The sequence below is a fragment of the Monodelphis domestica genome, chromosome 5 (assembly GCF_027887165.1).
Source record: "Monodelphis domestica isolate mMonDom1 chromosome 5, mMonDom1.pri, whole genome shotgun sequence".
In the NCBI taxonomy this organism is placed as follows: Eukaryota; Metazoa; Chordata; class Mammalia; order Didelphimorphia; family Didelphidae; genus Monodelphis; species Monodelphis domestica.
This window is the reverse complement of record NC_077231.1, coordinates 278,099,296-278,123,078: the sequence shown is the minus strand read 5'-3', so window position 1 is coordinate 278,123,078 and position 23,783 is coordinate 278,099,296. Positions and strand designations below refer to the sequence as shown.

Here is a 23,783-nt window from a genome sequence, read left to right as displayed (position 1 = left end):
GGGATGGACTTGAATTCATCAGTGCACTAGTTTGAGAAACGAAACTGAAACATTTCAGCAAAAAACAAGGAAGTGTTTTCTCCCCTCTAAGACAGTTCCTTACTCTAAAGTCCAATCATTTATTGGGTTTAGCCAGAGAGCAATTCATTTTTAAGACGGGAAACATGACATCTTTTCCTTTAAGACCCCAGGAGAGAAGCCAACACACCCGTTCTGAGCTCTCTGGAACCAAACAAAATGACTTTTTTACATTTTCATTTTTTTTAGGTTTGTGAGGCAGATGATAACAGAAGTCCAGGTAAGTCTGTTCCTTCTTGCCTGTTATTCCCGGGGAAAAGTCTTACTAATGTTTCTGAAAAATCAAATATATTTTTATATCTTTATGTATCCACCCCTTCCCTATAACCCTGTTAACAATCATCTTGTAAACTTGAATCATCTTGGAATGCTATTTTTAATTCTCGGAGTTCCGTATTATGTAGCTGAGAAAGGTATTTTCTTTTAAAGTAGCCTTCCATAAAAACCCAAGGACGAAGGAGTTAATGTGTGTGTGCACGGGTGTGTGCCAAGCATCCACTGGACTTCTGGGCAGATTCTAGGCTAACCCATCTCCATGGTTGCCTCAAGGATCACCCTGAAGAATCACTGGTGGGGACTATCAAGTCTGCACAGCTCTTCCTGGTTCTCTACATTCAAGAGCCCCTATTTGAGCCTGGGAGAATGGGTCTGGGAACCCCATTCCTCAGGACGAGGAAGGGGAAGGGAAAGTGCTTTTCTCTTCTCTGCTACCAAGGGCGTCACCCTCTCTCACCCCAGAAAGCCAATGGAGGAACTGAGATGGGTATGGGTGAAGGTGAACCCTCTCTAAGGTGGAGGGAAGGCTGGTGCTCTCAGCAACCATCAGGGGCTGGGCAAGGGAGCAGGGTTGCTGGTGACTTCAAAGTTGCAGGATCAGGGGCAGAGCAAAGCAGGTTGAAGTTTGGGTGAGTGGGCAGGAGCAGCAAGATTGGCAGAGCTGTGGCCTTTGGTGGGCAGAGAACGCAAGAGATTCCCATTGGTTCAGGGATCCCCCCCCCTTATTGCTATGGGATGGAAAGGCATTAGAGTAGGGGGGAGGTAGCTATTTCATGCTTGGGTGTCTCCCTGCCCCTGCCATCTCATCCACTAAAATTCTATCTTTCCAGACTTTTTCATTAGGAATTTGAAACCTTTTCCCTCTTATTTTTCTCTACTTGAGCCAGAGTCCAGGGATTGATATAAAAGACAGTCAGAAAGGATAAAGAATGCGAGGAATGTGAGGTTGGTTGGGGGAAGTGACTGGCAGAAATAAGGGTCCCTTACTTGTCTGGAAGAAGTCCTTGAGAAGATGAAAAAGAGTAGGAGACTTCTTTAAAGCTCCTCTTCTTCCATCAGAAAAGACTTACTAGTTGTGTGACATTGGACAAGTTGCTTGCCCTTATTTGCTTCATTTTCCCCATCTGAAAAAAAAAAAAAAGAGCTGGAGAGGGGCCAGTTAGGTGGCTCAGTAGATTGAGAGCCAGACCTAGAGATGAGAGGTCTTAGGTTCAAATCTAGCCTCAGACACTTTCCAAACTGTGTGATCCTGCGCAAATCCTAGCCCTTACCTTTCTTCTCCTTGGAACCAGTAAAAAGTATAAATTCTAAAATGAAAGTTAAGGGTTTATAAACAAACAGAAAACATTGGGGTCTTTTTGTTGTTTTTTAAATTCATTTTAAAGTTTTTTTCAATGGTTACATGATTCATGTTCTTTCCCTCCCCTCCTCCCACCCCCCTCTCTGAACCGATAAGCAATTCCACTGGGTTATATATACATTATCTTTTGTTTGTTGGTTGTCTCTCGAACCGAGGATGACGATTGTCTTTGTGCGTTTTTGTGCACAAAGACACCTGTGCATGAAGATTTAAGTGGAAAAGTCAATGCACAGAGACAATCCCACTCTCTCGGCGTTGGAAGCCTGGGTTCATTGGCACGAAAAGTCGTTACACCTGGAGACTTCCTCAGCTGCACTGGATGGTCAGGTTGTCTTTTGTGCTCTATCATGCCCTAAGCACTCCACAGTGCCTTGCTGCATCGCCATCTCAGCTGTTGAACCTTCTTGTTGGTTTCTTCCTCCTGTTCCGTCGAAGCAGTCTTCACATGCTGGGTGAGCAAAGCCCTAGTTCACCAGGGGTCAACGTCCACCCGATGGCTACCCTCACAAGGTTTAGCCGGCTTGTCGAAGCCATTGCCCAGGGTGTGGCCACTGCCGCATGCTAGCAGCTACTGGGAGCCACAAGTGAGAGCTGGGTGTCAGGTGAGGATCAGTGGCTGGAGAGCTGCCCTAGAAGGGCACAACAAGCCCTCCATACCAGAGATACTACCCCTCCCTGAACACCCCGTACACCCCATGTATTATCACTCAATACCTATTTCCATATTAATCATTTTAGTACTAATATTTTAAAAACAAAAACCCTACATCCTATATCCATATAAACGAGTGAAAAATCAAATGTTTTCCTTCTGTGTTTCTACTCCCACAGTTCTTTCTCTTGATGTGGATAGCCTTCCTTCTCATAAGTCTCTCCAGATTGTCCTGGATCATTGCATTGCTATCAGTAGCAAAGTCGATTATATATGATCATCCCACAATGTTTCAGACTGTGTGTACAATGTTCTCTTGGTTCTGCAAAATGATTGCTCCATATCAGTCCCTGGAGCTCTTTCCTGTTCATATAGAAATAAAGCAGTTTACCATTCTTTATTGCACAATAGTAGTCCATTACCACCAGATACCACAATTTGTTCAGCCATTCCCTAATTAATGGACACCCCTTCATTTTTCATTTTTTTTGCCACCACAAAGAGTGTGGCTACGAATATTTTTGTACAAACATTTTTCATCATTATCTCTTTGGGGTACAAACACAGTAGTGGTATTGCTGGATCATAGAGTATGCATTCTTTTAAAACCTTTTGGGTATAATTCCAAATTGCCTTCCAGAATGGTTAGATCAATTCATAACTACACCAGCAATGCATTAGTGTTCCAATTTTGCCACATCCCCTCCAAACGCTTATTATTTTACTTTGCTATCATATTGGTCAATCTACTGGGTATGAAGTGATACCTCAGAGTTGTTTTTGTTGTTTTGTATTTTTCTTGATTTGTTGTTGATTTTTGTTGTTGTATTTTGTTTTGTATTTTTCTAATCAGGATTTAGAACACTTTTTTGTGTGTGATTATTGATAGTTTTGATTTCTTTATCTGAAAACTGCCTATTACATATCCCTTGATCATTTTTCATTAGTTCCCTTGATATTATTCATATTTTGTTCTTCCAAATGAACTTTGTTATAATTAATGTTTTTCCAGTTGTTTAGATCTAGTTTTATTTGTGTGAAAAGTGTTTTGTAGTTGTATTCATAAAATTCCCAAGTTTGCCTTGGCAGATAGATTCCCAAATATTTTATATTGTCTAGAGTGATTTTAAATGGAATTTTTCTTTCTAACTCTTGCTGCTGAGCTTTGTTGGAAGTGTATGGAAATGTTGATGACTTATGTGAGTTTATTTTGTATCCTACAACTTTGCTAATATTATTAATTATTTCTTCTAGCTTTTTTAGTTGATTTCCTAAGATTCTTTAAGAAGAGCATCATATCATCTGCAAAGAGTGATAGTTTAGTGTCTTCGTTGCCTACTTTAATCCCTTCAATTTCTTTTTCTTCTCTAATTGCTACTGCAAGCATTTCTAGTACAATATTAAATAATAGAGGTAATAATGGGCATTCTCACTTCACTTCTGATCTTACTGGGAAGGCTTTGAACTTGTCCCTATTGCAGAGGATACTTGCTTATGGTTTAAAAAATACTGTTTATTATTTTGAGGAAAGGCCCTTTACTTTCTAGTGTTTTCAATAGAATTGGGTGTTATATTTTGTCAAAGGCTTTTTCTGCATCTATTAAGATAATTATGTGATTTTTGTTAATTTGGTTATTGATCTGGTCAATTATCCTAATGTTAAACCAGCCATGCATTCCTGGTATAAATTCCAACTGGTTATAGTAAATAATCCTTGTGATCACTTGCTATAGTCTCTTTGCTAGTGTTTTATTTAAGTTTTTGCATCTATGTTCATTAAATAGATTGGTCTGTAGTTTTATTTCTCTGTTTTCTCTCTTCCTCGCTTGGAAATTAATACCATATTGGTGTCATAAAAAGAATTTGGTAAGACTCCTTTGTTTATTTTGTCAAGTAGTTTGTGTAGTATTGGTATTAGTTGTTCTTTAAGTGATTGATAGAATTCACTTGTGAATCCATCTGGCCCTGGGGATTTTTTTCCTTAGGAATTCTTTGATGGCTTGTTCAATTTCTTTTTTCTGAGATGGAATTATTTAAATATTCTCTTTCCTCTTTTGTTAATCTAGGCAATTTATATTTTTGTAAATATTTGCCCATTTTACTTAGATTGCTATGTTTATTGCCATATAATTGAGCAAAATATCTCTTAATAATTGCTCTAATCTGCTCTTTATTGGACGTGAGAGTGCCCTTTTCATTTTTGATACTGTCAATTTGATTCTCTTCTTTCTTTTTTATTAGATTTACCAGTACATTATTTATTTTATTTGTTTTTTTAAAGTATCAGCTCTTAGTCCTATTTATTAGTTCAATAGTTCTTTTACTTTCAACTTTATTAATTTCTCCTTTGATTTTTTTTATGATTTCCAATTTAAATTTTATCTGGGGATTTTTAATTTGTTCTCTTTCAAATTTTTAAAGTTGTAAGCCCAATTCATTGATCTCCTCCCTCTCTATTTTGTTGATATAGGCACTCAGGGATAGAAAATATCCCCTGACTACTGCTTTGGCAGTTTCCCATAAATTTTGACATGCTGTTTCTTCATAGTTATTCTCTTAAATGAAATCAGTAACTGTTTCTATGATGTGTTTTTTGACCCACCAGTTTTGAAGAATTTGATTATTTAGTTTCTAATTAATTATAAATTTGCCTCTCTATGGACCCTTGTTCATTATAATTTTTATCACATTATGATCTGAAAAAGTTGCATTTATTATTTCTGCTTTTCTGCATTTGTTTGCAATGTTTTTATGCTCAAATACATGTTTGATCTTTGTATATGTACCATATGCTGCTAATAATGAAAAGAAGGTATATTTCTTTTTATCCCTATTCAATTTTCTACAGATATCTATTAACTCTAATTTTTCTAACATTTCATTCACTTCCCTTACTTTTTAATTTCTTATTTATTTTTTGGTTCTATTTATCTAGTTCTGATAGGGGAGGGTTGAAGTCCCCCACTAGTATGTTTTTACTTATTTTTTTTACTCTATTTCCTTTTTAAAATCTTTTAATTTCCCTTTAAAAATCTGAATGCTATACCACTTGCTGCATAAATATTTAATGATAATACTGCTTCATTGTTTATAATACCTTTTAGCAACATGTCATTTCCTTCCTTATCTCTTTTAATCAGATCAATTTTTACTTTAGCTTTGTCTGACATCATGATTGCTACTCCTGCCTTTTTACTTTAGATGATGCATAATAAATTCTGCTCTAGTCTTTTATCTGTGTGCTGCCTTGCTTCAGATGTGTTTCTTGTAAACAACATATAGTAGGATTCTGTTTTTTAATCCGCTCTGCCATCCACTTCTGTTTTATGGGTAAGTTCATCCCAATCACATTCACAGTTATGATTACTATGTATTGCCCTCCATCTTATTTTCCTCTTTATATTCTGCTCTATTCCCTTTCATTCTGTTCACCAGTGTTTTGCTTTTTTTTTTTTAAGTTTTAAAAACATTATTTTATTTGGTCATTTTCATACATTATTCATTGGAAACAGGGATAATTTTCTTTTCCTCCCCCCCCCACCCCTCCCCTAGCCAATGCACGATTCCACTGGGTATCACATGTGTCCTTGCTCCAAACCCATTTCCTTGTTGTTGGTATTTGCATTAGGGTGATCATTTAGTGTCTCTCCTAGATCATGTCCCCTTAACCTCTGTAGTCAAGCAGTTGCCTTTCCTCGGTGGTTTTACTCTCACAGTTTGTCCTCTGCTTGAGGATAGTGTTTTTTCTCATAGATCCCTGCAGATTATTCAGGGACATTGTATTGCCTTTGATGGAGAAGTCCGTTACGTTCGATTGTACCACAGTGTATCAGTCTCTGTGTACAATCTTCTCCTGGTTCTGCTCCTCTCACTCTGCATCATTTCCTGGAGGTTGTTCCAGTCTCCATGGAATTCCTCCACTTTATTATTCCTTTGAGCACAATAGTAGTCCATCACCAACATATACCACAATTTGTTCAGCCATTCCCCAATTGAAGGGCATCCCCTCATTTTCCAATTTTTGACCACCACAAAGAGTGTAGCTATGAATATTCTTGTACAAGCCTTTTTCCTTATTATCTCTTTGGGGGTATAAAGCCAGCAGTGCTATGGCTGGATCAAAGGGCAGACAGTCTTTTATCACCCTTTGGGCATAGTTCCAAATTGCCCTCCAGAATGGTTGGACCAATTCACAACTCCACTAGCAATGAATTAATGTCACAACTTTGCCACATTCCCTCCAGTATTCATTACTTTCCTTTGCTGTCATGTTGGCCAATATGCTAGGTATGAGGTGATACCTCAGAGTTGTTTTGATTTGCATCTCTCTGATTATAAGAGATTTACAATACTTTTTCATGTGCTTATTAATAGTTTTGATTTCTTTAACTGAAAATTGCCTATTCATATCCCTTGCCCATTTTTCAATTGCAGAATGGCTTGATTTTTTGTACAACCGGATGAGCTCTATATAAATTTGAGTAATTAGACCTTTGTCAGAGGTTTTTGTTATGAAGATTGTTTCCCAATTTGTTGCTTCCCTTCTAATTTTAGTTACATTGTTATTGTTTGTACAAAAACTTTTTAATTTGATGTAGTTAAAATTATTTATTTTACATTTTGTGACTCTTCCTAAGTCTTGCTTGATTTTAAAATCTTTCCCTTCCCAAAGGTCTGACATGTATACTATTCTGTGTTCATCTAATTTACTTATAGTTTCCTTCTTTATATTCAAGTCATTCACCCATTCTGAGTTTATCTTGGTGTAGAGTGTGAGGTGTTGATCCAAACCTAATCTCTCCCACACTGTCTTCCAATTTTCCCAGCAGTTTTTATCAAATAGTGGATTTTTGTCCCAAAAGCTGTGGTCTTTGGGTTTGTCATAGACTGTCTTGCTGAGGTCATTTACCCCAAGTCTATTCCACTGATCCTCCTTCCTGTCTCTTAGCCATTATCAAATTGTTTTGATGATCACTGCTTTGTAATATAGTTTGAGATCTGGGACTGCAAGGCCACCTTCCTTTATATTTTTTTTCATTATTTCCCTGGATATCCTTGATCCTTTGTTCTTCCAAATGAACTTTGTTATGGTTTTCTCTAATTTGGTAAAAAAGTTTTTTGGTAGTTCAATGGGTATGGCACTAAATAGATAGATAAGTTTGGGTAGGATGGTCATTTTTATTATGTTAGCTTGACCCACCCATGAGCAATCAATGTTTTTCCACTTGTTTAGATCTAGTTTTAATTATGTGGAGAGTGTTTTGTAGTTGTGTTCATATAGTTCCTGTGTTTGTCTCAGCAGATAGATTCTTAAGTATTTTATATTGTCTCGGATGACTTTAAATGGAATTTCTCTTTCTAATTCTTGCTGCTGAACTGGGTTGAAGATATATAGAAATGCTGATGACTTATGTGGGTTTATTTTGTATCCTGCAACTTTGCTAAAGTTGTTGATTATTTTGACTAGCTTTTTGGTTGATTCCCTGGGATTCTTTAAGTAAATAATCATATCATTCACAAAGAGTGACAGCTTGTTCTCCTCATTGCCAATTTTAATACCTTCAATTTCTTTTTCTTCTCTAATTGCTACTGCTAGTGTTTCTAGTACAATATTAACTAATAGAGGTGATAATGGGCATCCTTGTTTGACTCCTGATCTTATTGGGAATGCATCTAGTTTATCCCCATTGCAGATGATGTTGGCTGATGGTTTTAGATAGATACTGTTTATTATTTTTAGGAATGACCCTTCTATTTCTATGCTTTCTAGTGTTTTCAGAAGGAATGGGTGTTGTATTTTATCAAAAGCTTTTTCTGCATCTATTGAGATAATCATGTGACTTTTGTCGGTTTGCTTGTTAATATGGTCAATTATGTGGAGGGTTTTCCTAATATTGAACCATCCTTGCATTCCTGGTATGAATCCTACCTGATCATAGTGGATAATCCTTGTGATGACTTGCTGGAGTCTTTTTGCTAGTATCCTATTATAAAGATTAAAATTTAGGGGAGACTGAGGCAGGTAGAAATTAGTTTCTCTCTACAAGGAGTATTATATTTTTTAGAGGTTTATTAAAAGTTAAGGATTAAAGAAAATACAGGATAAGAAAAATGCGCCTAGGCCAGAGAGGCCTAGACAAGATAATCTCACATTATGGAAGAGACGCGTCTGCTCCAAAACAGAAGTCCAAAAGAGAGAGAGCCCAAAAGCTTTTGCAATCAGGTTAAATACCTTCTCGATCTCGGCCCAGGTGAGATTACAAAGCATTCTGGGGAAGTGGAGCAAGGAATTGTGGGGATTGAAGTCCTGGATTCCAGTCCATTTTTACATTCCCCCCATTTGATTGTTTGAAAAAAATTATTTTTTTTCCAAAGGATCATGAAAACATAATCAATTTAAAGATTACAATAATTTGAGGATAAGAGAAAAAAAAGAATAAAACCAATAATTGCTGAATGCATTGACAAAAAGCCAGTTAGGGGGCAGTCCCCTTTGGCATAAAAGTATACATACAAATAAATGTTCAATCAACCACACCCAAAGTTCAATTTTGTGCAACTTGTGGTCTGGAGGCTTCTTCATGGTGACTTCTCCACAGTTCAGTTCTGGATTCAGAGAGGTAGCATCTTCTTTACCTAAAATTCTTCTCAAAAGGAATTTAAACTTTTCAATTTAAATAATGATATTTTTTACATTCCCCCCCCCCCCGTTTAGAGGGTGATTGACAAATACAGAATCACTTAGGGATGCATGGCTGAGGTATGAGGTTTATGAATCAATTGGCAAGAGATATTAAAAAGATATCAGAAAAATCCAAAAGAAAAGCAAAAATTTCTGGATGAAAATATAGACTTTCAAAGTCTTATGTGTAAAAATTCCCAAGTAAAAAGAAAAATAAATCTATAACAGGTCCTTGAATCAGGGCCCAATCAAAATGATCTAAGCAATGATGCATTTACCTGTTCAGTAGCCAGGACTACAGAAAGGTACCACACTATGAGAGGCAGAAAAGGGGACCAGATTATAGGAGCCAAGGTTTCGGGGATACTCGTCTGTGAGTATTTTCAGAGTGAGTGTGGACACAAGGAAAGCCTATGTCTAGCAATGATAAACACAGTAACCTCGAGTCTTCACACTAGGTTCAAGACCTTTGTATTGGCCTAGAAGTGCATCAATCCATCCTGGATTGGCTTTTCTTTGGCTCTGTGCAATGGCTCTTGTGTGTATATCTTGTCATTAAGCAAAGTCCCATAATTTATTTAAATAATTAGTGGCATCGTTTTTATAGTCACAAGCTTTTGGGGGTATGCCTTGGCAAATGTATCTTAAACTTATAGTACTGAAAAATCATCAAAAAGTTAAAGAAAATCTAAATGCTGGTGACATGTGCTTGAAATATAAAAAGGAGAGAAAAATATATTAAAAAACTGAAAAGGTATATTGCACATGCAAGAAAAATATAATAATAAAAGAGCTTTAAAATTCAAAAATGTAGCTTATAATCATTGACACTGTGTCAGCTAAGAAAATATAGAATACAAGGCTTTCTCACCAAAAATGAGATCCATTTCCTCTTAATGTCTGGCCATGATCTACTGTGAGTGAAGGCAAATGAATTGAACAAGGTAACAATTTTTCATTTTTAAAGAATAGTAGTACAAATATGTAGATATCAACCCCAAAATTCTCAATAGCCCAATTAATTACAATAGCAAACAAACACACTATCATATTTCATATAAGTTGCTGTATGGTATTTTTAAAACCTATGAATTGATGGATATTTGTCACAAGTTTTTACAATCATAACAATTATTTCAACCTTGGTATTTAAACATATTTTTAAACAAAGTAAAACTCATCTTGGGTTAAGAATATAATCAAGAAATCTATATATCATTCTGGTGCAAGTAAAGTAATGAGCTGAAGAGTTATAAATGAGAGATGCTCCTTTTTTTGGAGGCTTTTTAGGGATACAAATGCCCTGAGATTAACTGCCCAACTTCCATTCACATGTGGGAAGGTTGGGGTTTATAATTGTATTTCACTTCAGCTATGGGCCTTACCTTGTGGTAGGGGCAGGCAAAAATAACCAGAGATTGTTAAAAAAATTACAAAAATCATATTTTAAAAACCCTTAAAATCAGTTGAGATATTTAGCACATTAAATTTTCCAAAGGTTGTTATACAATTGTAACCAGTTCTGAAGTCCATCTATCCTCTATTTGAGAATTTACAAAGTCAAAATAGAAAGGCTGTTTTTTTTTTCCATATGGGCTTAATTACAATAATATTTGTTCAGCACAGTTACAGGGGAAAAGCAACCGAATTTTAAAACTCAGTACATTCAAAATAAATTCAATCAACCTTCAGGGTAACAGAATAATATTGAATCCAGTAATATATGAACTTAAAATCACAAAGGTAAACCTTAAACAAAATGCAATAGAATACAGAGATTTGTATAAACCATTGGAGTCTGAAATGCCTCAAAATTTATAACCTCCAGTCTTTAAAGTTCTTTGGTTTTTGTTTGTTTGTTTGTTTTTAATTATCCATTTAAGTGTCTATTGTCCAAAGGCAGAGTGGTAAGGGCTAGGCAATGGGGGTTAAAGGACCCATCCAGCACCCCACAGCTGGGGAATATCTGAGGCCAGATTTTAACCCAGGACCACATGTCTGTAGGCCTGGCTCTCAGTTCGCTGAGCCACCCATTTGCCCCTTCAAAGTTGAATCTTTGGGCTGAATCTTTCTTCTGGCACACAGGTGAAATCAGTGAAATTACCAGAACAGTCAAAAGGTATCCTTTTAAATAGCCCATTGCTTAAAAGTCTCTGTTTGAAAAGTCTGTTTCTTCTCTCTCCCTTTTTCTCTCTCCCCTGCTCTGATACCTCCTCCTGCCCCAGTCCACATGGAGCCCAGGCCGCCCACGTGGAGCCAGTACCCCCCCCCCCCTTGGAGGCTTAGCCTAAGGGAAAATTACCCGGTCTCCTTTCCCTCTTTTCTCTCCCCTCTGCCCACGTGGCCAATACTGTTACCAGCTGGTCGAAATGAGTCCTGAGCGATCTGCTCCAAGGATCTGGGTGATGAGCCGGCTAGGGTCGCGCTCCTGGGTCTGGGGCGCAAAAACAGGCAGGCAGGGCCGGGAGATCGGGCATCAGGTGAGAGGCCAGGAGCAGGAGCCAGAGCCCGAGTGGGCTGCCAAGGTAGGCAGGGCCGGGACCAGGTGAGGATGGAGAGAGGTCAGTAGCAGCAGCAGGAAAAAAACAGTCAGGCAGAACAAAGCAGCCGGTAACCAGGTGAGAGGCAAATGGCAAACAGGCAGGCAGGGCCAGGAGCTAATGACTGGAACGAGCAGCAGCAGCTTTGCGAGGGTAAAAAAAAAACCTTGGCCAGAGAAATGTGGCTCGAAAAAAAACATTTCTAGGCACTAGATATTAAAAGCTGAACTAAAGATCAGAAAAGAAATGAGAAGATTGAGATATTTCGTTTTCCCGAAGTGGTTACGCCAACTGTAAAGATTAAAATTTAGGGGAGACTGAGGCAGGTAGAAATTAGTTTCTCTCTACAAGGAGTATTATATTTTTAGAAGTTTATTAAAAGTTAAGGATTAAAGAAAATACAGGATAAGAAAAATGTGCCTAGGCCAGAGAGGCCATAATCTCACATTATGGAAGAGATGCTTCTGCTCCAAAACAGAAATCCAAAAGAGAGAGCAAAAGCCTAAAAGCTTTTGCAATCAGGTTAAATACCTTCTCAATCTCGGCCCAGGTGAGATTACAAAGCATTCTGGGGAAGTGGAGCAAAGGCTTGTGGGAATTGAAGTCCTAGATTCCGGTCCATTTTTACACTATTTAAGATTTTTGCATCTATATTCATTAGGGAGATTGTCCTATAGTTTTCTTTCTCTGTTTTTAACCTGCCTGGCTTTGGGATCAGTACCATGTTTGTGTCATAAAAACAATTTGGTATAACCCCTTCTTGGCTTATTCTGTCGAATAGTTTGTATAATATTGGGATTAGTTGTTCTTTGAATGTTTGATACAATTCATTTGTGAATCCGTCTGGACCTGGGGATTTTTTCTTAGGGAGTTCTTTGATGGCTTGTTCAATTTATTTTTCTGATATGGGGTTGTTTAGGTAATTTATTTCTTCTTCTTTTAGTCTAGGCAATTTATATTTTTGTAAGTATTCATCCATATCACTTAGATTGCCATATTTGTTGCCATAGTAGTTTTTAATGATTGCCTTGATTTCCTCTTCATTAGAGGTGAGGTCTCCCTGTTCATCTTGGATACTGTCAATTTGCTTTTTTCTTTCTTTTTTTAATTAGACTGACTAGTACTTTGTCTATTTTATTTGTTTTTTTCAAAATCAATAGTTCTTTGACTTTCAATTTTATTAATTTCTCCTTTGATTTTTAGGATCTCTAATTTAGTCTTCATCTGAGGATTTTTAATTAGTTCACTTTCTAGTTTTTTAATTTGCATGCCCAATTCATTGACCTCTGCCCTTCTTAATTTGTTTATATATGAACTCAAGAATATAAATTTCACCCTGAGTACTGCTTTGGCTGCATCCCATCGGTTTTGAAAGGATGTCTCATCATTGTCATTTTCTTCAATGAAGTTATTAATTGTTTCTACGATTTGTTCTTTAACTAACTGGTTTTGGAGAATCATATTGTTTAATTTCCAATTAAGTTTTTATTTTTCTCTCCATGTTCCCTTACTAATTATTATTTTTTATTGCATTGTGGTCTGAGAAGGTTGCATTTATTATTTCTGCCCTTTTGCACTTGTTTGCAATGATTTTGTGCCCTAATACATGGTCAATTTTTGTGAATGTACCATGTGCTGCTGAAAAGAAGGTGTATTCCTTTTTGTCCCTATTTATTTTTCTCCATATGTCTACTAACTCTAATTTTTCTAAGATTTCATTCGCTTCTCTCACCTCTTTCTTATTTATTTTTTGGTTTGATTTATCTAGTTTGGATAGAGGAAGGTTCAGATCTCCCACTAGTATAGTTTTTCTATCTATTTCATCCTTGAGCTCCTCTAGTTTCTCCTTTAGAAATTTGGATGCTCTGCCATTTGGTGCATACATATTGAGTACAGATGTTTCCTCATTGTCTATACTGCCTTTTATCAGGATGTAATTACCTTCCCTATCTCTTTTAACTAGATTTATTTTTACTTTGGCTTTGTCAGATATCATGATTGCTACTCCTGCCATCTTTTTATCAGTTGATGCCCAATAGATTTGGCTCCATCCTTTTACTTTCACCCTATGTGTATCTACCTTCCTCATGTGTGTTTCTTGCAGACAGCATATGGTAGGGTTTTGGATTCTAATCCACTCTGCTATTTGTTTGCGTTTTGTGGGTGAGTTCATTCCATTCACATTCAGAGTTTTGATTGCTAGCTGTGTATTTCTCAGCATTTTGATTTCTAAGCCTGGTCCTGCCTTTTCTTCTTTCACTATTTCCTTCTACACCAATGTTTGTTTATAGTCAGTGCCCCTAGTTCCCCCCCTTATTTTACTTCCCTTTCTACCCCTCCCTTCTTATTCCCTCCCTTATTTTCCCCTGTAGTCTTTTTTAAATCACCCCCTCTCCCTTCCTTGTACTGCTTTCTTCCCCACCAGTCCATTTTTTACCCTTCTACTCCCCTATAGGGCACAGATCTATTCTCTTCCCTAATGGATTGGATTGTTCTTCCCTCTTTGGGTCAGTTTCAAAGCATGTAAGAGTTGAGTATTTCCTATCTTCAACCTCTTTATCCTTCTAGTGTATCGATGTTCTCCCCTCTCCCGCCATGAGCTTCTTTGTGACATATAAATTTACCCCCATTTGTTTCTTTTCCCATTTCTTTTAGTATTAACCTCTTTTTTTAGCTCTAGCTGTATACACACACATGTATATGTATTTATGCATGCATATATCTATATACCTATTTATGTCTTGTCCTTTCATCCTATACAGTTTGTCACTGTTCCCTCTAAGTGTAATTCTTCTAGCTGCCCAGGTGATAACAACAGTTTTTAAGAGTTACCAATGACCTCTTTTCTTATAGGGATACATATCATTTTAACTTATTGAGTCTCTTAAAAAAATTTGTTGTTTTGTTTTGTTTTTCTTTTTCTCCTCTTTTTAAATTACCTTTTGATGATTCTCTTGAGTTCTGTGCTTGGACATCAAATTTTCTGTTCAGGTCTGGTCTTTTGTTTACAAATGCTTGGAATTCTTCTATTGTGTTGAATGACCATACTTTCCCCTATAAGGATATAGTCAGTTTTGATGGGTATTTTATTCTTGATTGTAGACCTAGTTTCCTTGCTGTCCAGAATATCATATTCCATGCCTTTCGGTACTTCAGTGTGGATGCAGCCAGATCATGTGTTATCCTCACTGTGTTTCCATAATATCTGAATGGCTTCTTCTTGGCAGCTTGTAATATCTTTTCTTTGGTCTGATAGTTTTTGAACTTGGCTATAACATTTCTGGGTGTTGTCAGTTGGGGATTAAATACAGGAAGTGATCTGTGGATTCTTTCAATCTCCACTTTCCTCTCTTGTTCTAGGATATTGGGACAGTTTTCCTGAATAATTTCCTCTATTATTATGTCCAGGCTTTTTCTTTTGTCATAGTCTTCTGGTAGTCCAATGATTCTTACATTGTCTCTTCTCAAACGATTTTCTAAATTGTCTATTTTCACATTTTCCTCAATTTTTTCATTCTTTTTGTTTTGTTTTATAGTGTCCTGCTACCTTGTGAGGCCACTTAATTCCAGTTGTATTCTGGTTCTTAAAGATTGGATTTCATCTCTGGCTTTTTGGTCATCATTTTCTTTCTGGTTTGATTTTCTTTGAAGATCGTCTTTCATCCTCTTTGCCTCATCTTTCATCTCCTTTGACTCATTTTCCAGATGGTTGATTTTGGTTTTCAAGACACTATTTTCTCATTTTAGTTCAAGTGCCTCTGTTTCCAGATGACTTATCTTAATTTTTAAGTTCTTTTCCCAATTGTCTTCAGCCTCTCTTAGTTGTGTTTTGAGTTCTTCCACAGCCTGTATTCAATTCACTGGGATTTCTAATTTATCATTTGCTGATCTCTCCCCCTCTGTTCCATTTGCTGAGTAGAAGCTGTCTATTGTAGTTTCTTTCTTCTTTTTCTATTGTTTGCTCAAATTCACCCCTACTTTACTCTCTGTATTTGTCTGTGCTCTTGCTCCTCTCATTTTTTTGTTTTTTTGGGGTCTTCTATCAGTCTCCCCTCTTGGAGCTTTAACAGAAGATCTCTTGGTGTAGTCTCTCGGGGAGGGTTGTTGGGGGTTTGAGCTTCTTTGTCCTCTGGAGGCTTTTGATTGTCTTAAGCTACAACAGTCAATGAGGATGGGTGTGGAGCCTGGGCTTCCCTGAGTTCTGGAGACTTTTGATGGGATTAAGTTCAGCTTAGTTGGGCTGTGTGTGCTCTGAGTCCTAAACTTCCTGGAAGGCTGGAGCAAATATGGAGGATCTCCAAAGCTCTGGCCAGGCTGCCAGGTCTATGCTCCCTCTCTAGCTCCTTCCCTGCCATCTGTGTTGGATGTTCTGAACTTGGCATAGTCCTGCTCTCAAACTTTGCCCTTCAGAGCAGCACCTTTGCCCGCCCAGAAGTTCCCACTGCTGCTGGAATGTCAGTGCTCTGGGTGGGAGGGGGGATGGGTCCTGGGACCTTCCTTCTGTCTTCCCCTTAAGCCCGAGTGTTCTCAGATTCTGACTTTTGGGGGGGGTACCTTTTGAATTAAGTCCATCAGGAGGGTTCCTTGGCTCTGTCTTGTTGTTAAGTTTCGTTTTCAGTCCCCTAGGAGCATTCAGTTTGTGATTGGTAAGGAAGGGTTTTCAGAGGTCTGAATTTCTGCTCCTTCTAGGCCGCCATCTTCTGTGTCATCCAGTGTTTTGCTTTTTGTCAACACCCCCCATACTTCCCCCTCCATCCAATTACCTTCCCTTTCCCTTATCTTATTCCCCTTCTGCTTCTCTGTAGTAATATAGAATTCTATTCCCTGATAAATATATTTGCTTTTCCCTCTCTGAGCCAGTTACAATGAGAGTAAAGTTTAAGCATTGTCTGTCACCGCCCTTATCCTCTCCTCCCCATAATGATTTTTCATTCCTCTATATGTTATATAATTTACCCCATTTTATCTCTCCCTTCCCTTTTCTCTCAGTGCAATACTCTTTTGTATCCCTTGGTTTTTTTACATATCATATCATCATAATCAGCATACTTCCCCACCTTCTTTCTAAGTATATTCCTTCTATCTGCTCTCCTACTAAGAGTAATGTTTAAGAATAACAGATATCCTCTTTCCATGTAGAAATACAAATATTTTCACTTAAATAAGTCCCTTAAATTTTCTCTTTTTTATTGACCATTTTAGGTTTCTCTTTTTTTTTTTTTATCATGCCTTTCAGGTAAACTAATAATTTTTAAATTGTCTCTCCTGGATCTATTTTTTCAGGTGAGTTGTTTTTTTTCAATGAGATACTTCATGTTTTCTTCTGTTTTTATTCATTCTTTTAATTTTTGTTTTGTTTTTTTATTTCTCATGAAGTCATTAGTTTCCAATTTCTCAATTCTGATTTTTAAGACCTGATTTTCTTCTCTAAGCTTCTGGGTCTCATTTTTCATTTGGCCCATTTCTTTTTACATTGCTTTAATTTCTCTTCTTCACTTTTCCTCTGCTTCTCTTAATTGTTTTTTAAGTATTTTTGAGCTCTTCCAGAAACTGTATCCAATCCATGTTTTTCTTTTGGACTTTGCTTCTATTTTCTATGTTTTCCCTGTCCCCTTCTGTGTTTGTACCTTGCTCTTTGTCTCCATAAAAATTCTTTAGAGTTAGATGCTTTTTTGATTTTTTGATTATCTGCTCATTTCCCCTACCTTTTTATAGGTAAGTTCTGTTCTCTTGGAGGTTAGGGTACCTTCTTAAACTTCAATCCTTTCTTGACTCTACCCTTAGCTTTAGTTCTGGGTTTCTGACAGTTTCAGTTTTTCCAATAAGGTATAATGGCCTGAGCACTGAGAGCTCTTATAGCCACCTCCCAACCACCTGCTGATTTAGTTAGCCCTTGAGATGCTGATAGCTTAAAGACTTGCCTCATGCTTGAGCATAAGCTTTTGGTCACACTCTGAGCTTGATCAGGTCAGGAACTGCTCAAATTCTGGACTCAAGGTTAAGTGTAAACTTTTGGTTTCACTATGTACTTGATCTTATCAGGCACACAATAGATTGGCCTGTCCTAGGGCTCTGCCCTGAACTTTTGGAAAAAAAAGATCTGTACCTGCTTTGGGTCTACCAACTACCCCAAAACTGGGATATATGTCCTGGCCATAGGCCCAGACTAGAACTCCTGGCTTCACTCTGGGACCATACAGATCTGCCCACTTCAGCACAGATTTCCCTGGACTGGGATTCTCGACTTCACCACAGGTTTGGAATTTCAAGAGGGGTGGGTTTATTGAACCTCTATTTGCCCAGGCAGGATCTCAGGATCTGAATGTTGGTTTGGGATTAGATTTTGAACCTGGAACAGCAGATTTGGGTCAGGGAGGTGGGAAGGCTTGCTCTTGGCTTGCTTTTTACTCCTTGCTATCTATAGCTTCCTTGACTGTGCTCCCCTTTCACCCCAGTACCCCAGATGTTCTCTACCTAACTTTTGGGTTTTTCTCTTCTTGAAAGTTGTTTCACTCTGTCTCCTTGTTGGTTCTTTAACTCCTGTATTTGTTTTGTGGTATTGTTTTAATATTGGTTGGAGGGGATTTTCATGGTGACTTGGACCTTTTCTGTTCTATTCTGACATCTTGACTCCACCTCCAGAACATAAAACATTGTTTTGAAAAATGCTAGAGAGGGAAATGGTAAATCACATCAGATGTAACAGTGGATAGAGTGTCAGGTCTTGTGTCAAGAACACTCATCTTCCTGAATTTAAATCTGACCTCAGATATTTACTCACTGTAATCCTGCACAAGCCACTTAACTCTATTTGCCTCAGTTTCCCCATATGTAAAATGAGCTGGAAAAGGAAGTGACAAAGTACTCTAGGACCTTTGTCAAGAAAACCCTATATGGATGTGATTAGGGTTTTGATGTTAAAGAATCACTCTACTACAAATATGAATAACATGGAAATAGGTTTTGAACAATGATACATGTATAATCCAGTGGAATTGCTTGTTGTATTTGGGAGAGGGAGAGAGCAGGGGGCAGATGATGTAACCACGGAAAAATATTCTAAATTTAAAAAAAAGAAAACTCCATATGGGGTCTCACAAAGAGTCAAATAGGACTGAACAACAAAATTCTTAGTGATCAATAGAAATTAGTTCATCCCAGGCTTCTTATAGCTCCTTTTATTCTTGTGACTCAGAAGAAGAAGGAATAAGGTAGTAGTCTCCAACATTTTGTGATCAGGAGCTCCTGAGCCTTTCATGATTGGGGGTGGGGGATCACAATGCTTACAATGCCAATGAATCTTAGGGAGAGAAAAATTTTTTAAAACATCAAGATACTGCCAGGGACAGGTGTATTGATTAAGCACACATTCCAACTGCCTTTTAGTAACCTGTAGAGTATGAAACAAATTAATAAAGTAACCCTAGACCCAGGGACAGGGTAAGGTTAGCATATGGAAAGAAACTGAAGGGAGAACTAAGGAGGAAAGGGGGCGCTCACAGCCATCTCTAACTAGATTCCTGGGTCAGTTTCCTTATTGGTAAAATGAAGGATTTGGTCTTGATTTTAGAGAAACTTCCAGTGCCAACATTCTTATAAGCTCTGTGCATTGATGCCCTATTCTAATTTATCTTCTCTCCATTCTTGCTTAGGTACAGCATCACCTTTTTCCTTTCTCTCTAGGAAGTATATTTAACTTCATATTTAGTACCATAGCCGAGAAAGAAAAAGTTTTTCCTCCTCACTCTCCCCCCATCATGTTCCCCAGTCACCCACACAAACAAGATTTTTGGTCTTATTAAACTAGGAAGAAGAAATTGTGGTATCTGTTGGTGATAGAATACTATTATGTTCAAAGAAATAATGAACTGGAGGAATTCTGTGTGAAATGGAAAGACCTCCAGGAATTGATTTAGAGTGAAAGGAGCAGAACCAGGAAAACATTATACACAGAGACTGATACACTGTGGCACAATTGAATGTAGTGGACTTCTCTACTAGCAGCAATGCAATGACCCAGGACAATTCTGAGGGACTTATGAGAAAGAACATTATCCACATTCAGAGAGAGAACTATGGTAGTACAAACACAGAAGAAAAACAACTGCTTGATCACATGGGTTGATGAGGATATGATTAGGGATTTAGACTCTAAATGATCACCTTAATGCAATTATCAACGATATGGAAACAGGTCTTGATCAATGATACATGTAAAACCCAGTGGAATTGCGTATTTGCTATGGGGGGGGAACATGAATCATGTAACAATGGAAAAATATTCTAAATTAATTAAATAAAAATTTCCTATTAATGAAAATAAAAGAAGGAGAGGAGATTCTTCTAAGGTGTCTGAGTTTGATGGAAAGAGAAGTCTATTCGGAGTCAGAAGATCTGGGTTGAATTTGAACCCATATTTAACGATTCCTATCAGTGTGAGCTTAGGGAAGTCACTTTTAATATCCATGGGCCTTGATTTCCAACTCTGTAAAATGAAGGAATGGGAAATGGATAGCCTCCTCCTAAACCAAATCTCTGGCCCTATGTCATTTCTGCCAGTTCAATCAGTGTGGATGTTTGCTACAGGCAGCCAACATTTCTGAAATGACAGTGAGAAAAATGGGGAGGAAAGTAAATAAAATAAAAAAACACTTGCCCCTAGACACTAGGTTGGGTCCAGATTTGGTGAACCTTGGTTATTCCATATTGGATTTTCATTTATTCATTAGGAATGGGTTATATTTGTTATATTACATGTACATGAATTGTTCTAGTCACTAAGCACCTACTATGAGCTAGGCACTGTGCAAAGTTCTGGGGATAGAAAAATAAATTACATATTTCCCAAAGGTGCATGGCTCTGGAATGCCATAGGAATCCCAAAATTGTATTAGACATTGGTTACATTTTTATGGTCTAGAAATCCAAAGAGCTCTGTCGTGGATGGGGGGGGGGTTGAGGGGTGGGATAGTGAGACTGTGAGATCACAAGCAGGGAGAAGAGAGGTCTCAGATATATATAACACTCATATCAGGTGGAAGAGCCCTTGGAAACGAAGGTGGAAGAGGACAAAATTATTCTATCCAGTTGCTTAGCTGAAGGAGGGACATCTATCTATAAGACTGAGGAAATGGGAGAGTCACATCTGAGAGTTAGGGTCTTATCTCTTTAAAGGTGATATTTATGGAACTTGAAGTAAGAGGAGCAGCTAGATGGTTCAGGGGGGGAAAAGCCAGGCCTGGAGATAGAAGGTCCTGAGTTCAAATCAGGTCTCAGGCACTTCCAAGTTCTGTGATCCTGGGCAAGCCACTTTATCCTATTTGCCTAACCCTTACCACTTTTTTTTTTGCCTTGGAATAGATAATATCAATAGAAGTTAAGAGATTTTTATCAAAGAAAAAGAAATTCAAGCAAGAGACAATTACTTTGAGTAACTGGGAATGCCAAAGATTTTTTTTTTATTCAGAATGAAACAGGTCAAAGAAGTCCTTTTTTCTGACACAGGAAACATCTTTGCTTACTGATTTATATCTTTGCTGCGTGTGGTCCACATACAGAATATAGCTAGAGAAGGAAATGACAAACCATTCCAATATCTTTGCAAAGAAACCCCATAAAATGGAATCTTGAAGAGTTGGACATCATTGAAACGCCTTAACAACAAAATATATAAAGTAGTCGAATAAATGGGAAAAGGAACAAACGTATTCCATACCTGTTCTGTGTCAGGCACTCTTCCATACTGCCAGAGGCAGTTGGTGGCCCATTAGATGAGTGATCCTGGGAAATTCACTAAACCGTTATCTGGCTCAGTTTCCTCAACTATAAAATGAGGATAATAATAGCACCTATTTGCCAGAGTTGTTGTGAGGTTCAATTGAGATAATTTATATGTATATATAGAAAGCATCTAGCACAGTGCCTAGAAAACAGTAGGTGCTAGATAAATGCTTATCTCGTCCCTTTCTCTCTCACCTCTACTAAGAGCTATAAAATTATGATCTTCACAACAACCCTGGGACACAGGAATTAAAGTTATTCCCATCTTACAGTTGAGGAAACTGAAATAGACAGTGGCTAAATTACTTGCCCAAGGCCACACAGCAACTAAGTTTCCCAGGCTAGATTTTAACTCAGATCCTCCTGATTCTAGGTTCAGTGATCAGCACCAACAGCTAAGATGGAATTTAGGCAAATAATAATAATAGCATTTATAGTGTACCTACTATGTGCCAGCTACTTTGCAAATATTATTTATTATTATTAATATATGATATAAAATAATCTTAATTTATTATATATGCATATAGAATATAGTGGAAATATATTATTTGATCCTCAAAACAAACCCTTGGAAATAAGGTTACTTAATCTCTTTATCTCTAGCTAGGGAAACTGAGGCAGAGAGAGGTTAAGTGGCTTGTCCAGTCACACAGCTAATAAGTTCCTGCAGCCATATTTGAACTAAGGAAGATGAGTGTTCCTGAATCTAGGGTCAGCACTTTATCCATTTTACCACCTCGCTGTCCATATTCTCAGTAACATACTATGTATACAACTTTCAAAAACCAATCAGCCTCGCTTAAGCCGCCAGACTGGCTGCAGGGTGATTAATTTTTTTACCTTCAGAAAATCTTGAAGACTTTCTTCCAAGTCTTGGAGGATCGGGATCTGTGTTGGTGTCTCTCCCTAAACTGTGCCTCCACTCATAATCAATCCATCTTCAAACATTTATCAAGTGCCTCTAGTGTGCCAGGCACTGGGCATTGAAGGACAAGACAACCCTTGCCCTTTAGGAGTGGACATTCTAGTATTTATTAACCAATAAATAAATGTTATATTTTTTGCATGTATAATTAATTCAGAGCACTTGGGGAGGGGAACACTAATATGTGGAAAAATCAGGAAAGATCTCTTAAGAAAGGCTGAGTCTCAAAGAGCCTCGACAAGGCAGAGGTGAAGGGGGAGAAGATTGCATGCACAAGGGAGCAGCCTAGTTCAGATATCTGAGAATGGGAGTTTAATGGCAGAGAGAGAGGGACAAAAAGGCTTTAGGATCCTCTGGGGCACGAGAGACCTACAGAGAGATGCAGTTGGGTAGTTTGGAACTGAGGGAGGGTGACACAAGGACATTGTGTATATGGAAGAACAGGGGAAAGGAGGGGATGGCAATGTCGGAGGGGGATACAGAGTTGAGAGAGCATCTAAAATCAATTGTATATAATTTTGCAATTTTGAATAGGGTCCTGGGAGGATCATTTGTTAGCAGACTACTGGAAATTATCTTGGGCTGTCCTGGGCATGGTACCGCAGGCTGCTGACTGCTGCTAGCATGCTTTGTCTCTGCTAAGCAAGCTATAGAGTAAGTAGAAACAAATATATAAAATATATATACGTAAGTCAATGATGCTTGTCAACTGATTTTTAGATTTTGTTTCCTTCTCCCCCAAACCATGTAGATTTCTTGAAAGCAACAGATGTATTTTTTTTTAATTTGGAGATTATTTTCCTAAAGCACTTAGTAGAGTTTCCCACTCACACATTGAGTGATCAATAACTTATCTAAAATTATCCTTTAACACAGCAATAGTTTGGCTAGTCAATAGAGTACCTAGCTTGAAGAACTAAGTTCAAATCAAGCCTCTGACATTTACCAGCATCCTGATCAAGTTGCTGACCCTCTATACATCTCAGACAACTTCCTAAGATTAGAAAAAAATTAATTTGATCATTTTATTTAAGTACAATTGGTTTTTTTTAATCCAATGTATTTTATTTTCTATATTAAAACTATTATTCTAAAGGGGTAGCTGGGCAGCTCAGTGAGTAGAGAGACAGACTATGAAATGGGAGATCCCGAATTCACATCTGACCTCAGACACTTTCTAACTATATGACTCTGGGCAAGTCATTTAACCCCCATTACCTACCTTTGCCACTCTTCTACCTTGGAAGAAGAAGGCAAGGGTTTTATTTATATATATATAAAATTCTGAGAAGGGACCTATAGGTTCCACCAGTTTGCCAAAAGGTCTATGACACAATGTAAGGACCCTCATTAAAGAGTAAAGCTAGGCACAGTAAAGAATAAAACTCCATCAAAAGTTTTCTTTGTGGAGGTAGTTGGGTGGCTCAGTGGATTGATTGAGAACCAGTCCTAGAGACAGAAGGTCCTAGGTTCAAATTTGTCCTCAG

General features: G+C 37.7%; 1 protein-coding gene across 1 annotated transcript in view; it reads left to right on the top strand.

The window, feature by feature from the left end:
• Nucleotides 1-23,783, top strand: part of LOC100028489 (sterile alpha motif domain-containing protein 9-like) — a 29,726-nt gene continuing 5,943 nt past the window's right edge. Inside the window, exons 1-2 of the mRNA XM_001378475.4 lie at nucleotides 1-298; nucleotides 22,831-22,950. The gene's annotated coding sequence lies outside the window, so the exon portion shown is untranslated. The remainder of the gene's footprint in view (nucleotides 299-22,830; nucleotides 22,951-23,783) is intronic.